Raw genomic sequence first — 4,740 nt, 5'->3', positions numbered from 1 at the left:
TGCATCCCCGTACACTTCCGTTGCGAGTCGGGGTATGACACATTTGTACGAGCAACGTAGGCTTTAGGTTAACAACCATTACCATATGGTGCAAGCCTAAATTTCCATGTGCCTAACGTTATGCCACGAAGTAACCGGTCTATAGATGTAGTGTAGCCTTATTTTACACAAGTTTAAGCTTATAATGGTCTTATCGTCCATTTTCTCACTTGCTTTCAAAACATTTTCAAGTTTATATCGTTTATGTATTTATTTAGCTTTGTTAATGTTTGTATATTCTCGGGTGGGTCAACAAAAAATGTAAAAAAAAATCACAGAGCCTTGTGATAGATACTTTGGTGTTTGTATTCAATTATAATATAATTTTCCGCCACAAGAAGAATTTGAGACTTTGTATAACGTCTATTGTTTTGTATTAGTATCGAGTTTTCTTTGAATGATTGTATGGTAAGAACTTTCAACTCAACGGTTTTAAATATCAACTAATAAATTGATTACAAATGTAAATCATTTAAAAGTTCTCCTCTACAATTACTACTTTTAGATTGTTTTGTGACCATTTAAAAAGGAAAAAAAAACTATTAAAATGAATCAAGTATTAAATAAAAGGTATAACTTCAAAATCTATAGTGTAGTGCACTAACTTGATCGTTAGGGTACAATTCTTAGTATCCTGAAGATAAAAGTAAGGCTCATTCTATTCTCACCCCCCTATTTACTAATTACACCCCCCTCCTATTAAAAACATCATATCAATCAATCATTTGGTTTTGTTTTTAGCCTGTTTTGTCTTTTTGCTGTCTTTTTTTATTCATTTATTAAATTATTAGTTATTTAGTATTTGTTTATTATTTAATTAGTTATTATTATTATTATTATTATTATTATTATATTTATTATTAGTTGTAGTAATGATATAGTATTTATTATTAGTTTTTATTGTTATAATTTATCAAATTATATTTATAGCTATAACAAAAGCTATATAAAAATAAATACTTTTTTACAAAATTATTATCATTTAATAATTTACATACCGAGGTTTAATCTATACTCCCCCCAAATGTGGCAGGTTGTGCTATCCAAGACTTATACATATTTTGACGTGATTCAAATATATTCTCCCAGCCAGCTGCATCATTTTCTCTCATTAATTTCCATAGGTTGTTTGTGCTGGCAATTGGATACTCTCCTTGCAATTCTACCATTATAAAATGGTTACCATTGACGTGTGCAATTGTAATTTTTTTTTTCTGGGAACTCGTGAGGGCATCTCCAAAGCGAAAAACAAGTAGAACTGTTTCTTTTTTCTTGAGATAAAAAATGAACGATTACATTAAACTTGTTCGCAATCAAGAATCCTGCCTCTGGCATAATCATCCAGTGTTTTTCAGGTGCAAACCCCGATCCTGACCAAGCCAAGGACGCGAACACATCTTTGAATGAGCCTAAGAAAGCCTTAGTGTACTTATTTCTAAACTCGAGTAGCTCTTCCATCAGTGATCTCCGGATAAATAACCATTCATCTTCACCGTACCCGAGAGCAGAAGCTGTCGCCCGAAACCCACAATTTCCATCACCTAACACGTTATGTATGCGTGTAACATACGCATGGAAGATTTTTGGAATTAGATGAATATAGTTGTGTATCACCTGTGATGCTTGATCTTGGTTCAACCCCATGAAGTCATAGCCTGGCGCACTTGTAGAGTTGGCGAAAGAACTTTGTCCGACAATATCTTGGTTCAACCCCATGAAATCATATCCCGGTGTGTTTAAAAGGTTGGTAAAAAAATCTTGTCCGTCTGTATCTTGTGTCATGAACGGACTTGGTTCACCAGGATCGTCCTTGAATGGTTTTTTTCCGTAAATATCTTGATTTATGAACGGACTTGTTTCACCAGGCACTTGATAGTTCACGTCTGGACTGATGTAACCAACATAATCATCAGTCTCTAGATACCCGAATGAACTATGTCTCCAAGGCTCTTGAGTGTAATCCTGCTCTTGATAGTTCGTAAATAAACTATGCCTTGCAGGTTCTTGAGTGTAATCCTGCTCTTGATAGTTCGTAAATGAACTATGCCTTGCAGGCTCTTGAGTGTAATCCTGCTCTTGATAGTTCGTAAATAAACTATGCCTTGTTGTTTGCAGAGAATGGTCATGTCTTCATTATTGTTTGTTGTTTGGATTTAATATCACCACGAGATAGTTGTACACCAATAATTTGAGCACTAAAAAGGTAAAAAAAAGTAAAAAGAACTAATAATTTGAAACCACCACCACGTTTTTTTATCAATTTTAATAATAATAATAATAATAATAATAATAATAATAATAATAATAATAATTCATTACTAATAGTAAATAATAATAATAATAATAATAACAAAAATATAAAAAAGACAATAAAATAAAATAAAAAAGACAACAAAAAGACAAAAAAAGACTAAAAACAAAAACCAAATGATTAATGGATGTGATGTTTTTATAGAAGGGGGGTGTAATCAGGAATTAGTGGGGGTGTGTATAGTATCACCCTAAAAGTAATCCATCTATGAGAGACATCCTTGTCAAGTCATACATCATAGTTTTTAATATCATCAACTACAATAATACGTCTTTATCTTCTTATATTTCCCAGCAATAAAATCATACGATCAATAATAATAAGAATGTATAAACTGAGAGTTTCGGTAATTTTGTCTTTTATCTAAATAAGATAACTTTGAAATTAAACTTTCTACGAATTTAAAATCATCCCATTATGACAAATTGTTAAAATATTTTTATTAAATTAAACCTCTATTATAAATTTGAATTTTTAATTACCTTTATTAACAATTTTTTAGTTTTCTACATATTTTTATGATTTAAAAATATGTTTATATATAATTTATTTAAAGAAAATCAAAAAGTTTTTTTCCTTATATTTACATTTACATTCCTTAGTAACATTTTTGTGCATAAGGGGGTTTTCAAAAAAAAACTTGATTTTTCAACTTTAACCCCAAAGTTTTTTATATTTTCCAATTTTAACTCACATAAATTGTATTATTTTATTTTTAACTCAAAACTTTTCATTATTTTCAATTTAACCTCACAACATTTTTACCTTCGACTTTGGTTCTCTATATTTTTCATCTTTAGCAAAATTTCGTTTTATGTTTCGTTCTAAATTTTGTGATTTAACACGGCGCAACGTGCGTCTGTGCTCCAACGTTTTTTTTGTTTTGTTTAAAATTCTGTGAGTTAACACGACGCAACGTGCATGTGTAGTTCAATGTTTTTACGTTTGATAAGTTCGTCGCAACGCGCGGGTCCTGGATCGACTGAGTGTTGGTAGTCGCTTGCGGTTGTGTGACATTAGTGCTATTTGGCATAGTTTTAAGCCCCAGCGCAACGCAGAGGAGCTTAATTCTAGTTTTTATTAAATTAAACCTCTATTATAAATTTGAATTTTTAATTACCTTTATTAACAGTTTTTTAGTTTTCTACATATTTTTATGATTAAAAAATATGTTTATATATAAGGCTATGGGGTGTGGGGCCCATGGATCGGAACATTATTTTCACGTAGGATGATTAATTAAATGGTACACAATCCCCCTCCTTTATTGATGGTGGTTCATATGGATTAAACCACGATTACCACGACTCTCCTATTTGATAATTTTAAGACAAAAATAAATTAAAAAATAAAGGGGATAGTGGTTTGGGTCATGACCACACTCTTAGAGGAATAGTTTTAAATGATGGATTAAAGATGGATAATATGGTGCATATGTGAAGGGTCATAGGGTCCTGACACTCTATAGCTTAATTTATTTAAAGAAAATTAAAAAGTTTTTTTTCCTTAGGCTACACGGTATCGTCCCGTCCTCCACCCGGCGCCGCCACCGTGTCACCGTCCATCCACGCCGCCCCCCTCCGTCCCCCCCTCCGTCCCGTCCTCTTCGTCCATTTTTCGCCGTTTGCGACGGAGCAAACAGGTGGGCCCCCCTCTGCGACGACCGTCCTCCCACGCCGCCGCCCCCGTCTTCATCCCCTCCTCCCACGACGCCCGTCACCATACCGGAAAGCCTTAAACAACGTTAATCTAGGATTTTACAACGCAATCAGTGTTTGGCGAATTGCTGAGTCAAGGGGGTGGGACCCATACGATGGAGGGGAGGGCCCACCACTGTTTTATGGATTGAATGATAAAAAAGAGCACCTCACGTGGACTCTGAACCAAAGGCCTCTGTCCAACCACAATTTTTTTTTTTTTTTTTTTTTGAACGGCCAACAAACTCAATCCCGAGTACTCTCAGGGCATCCACTGGACAAACGGAGTACTCCGAGAGTAACCCGAGTCCACCACCAATTCCGGGGAAAACCCGGTAACCCACCCGCCCGTAGGCACGACGGTGAAATTACCGGTAAAACCCGTTTGGCTCAAGGACTTCTTCGTTTCTGTTATTTTTATACATCAAAAAAATTTTTTCAATAAAAAGAAAAATATTTATAACTATAGTTATAATAATAAATTTAAAGTAAATCTCATCGAAATACATGGGTTTAATGCCTGACGAATATCAATAATAGTGAATCAGTGTCACTCGAAATACATGGGTTTAATGCTTGTGTTGACCTTACGGGGGTTTCCCCTCTGGTTGGCTTAAGGGAAAACGGGTTTGTAGCTGGTCAACCAGCAAGAAAGGCAGAATCGAAGAAAGTTGACAAGCACGCTAAAGCTTG

Source organism: Helianthus annuus, chromosome 5 (genome assembly GCF_002127325.2).
Source record: "Helianthus annuus cultivar XRQ/B chromosome 5, HanXRQr2.0-SUNRISE, whole genome shotgun sequence".
Taxonomy (NCBI): Eukaryota; Viridiplantae; Streptophyta; class Magnoliopsida; order Asterales; family Asteraceae; genus Helianthus; species Helianthus annuus.
The sequence above is the reverse complement of the archived record's forward strand: the minus strand, read 5'-3'. Positions refer to the sequence as shown.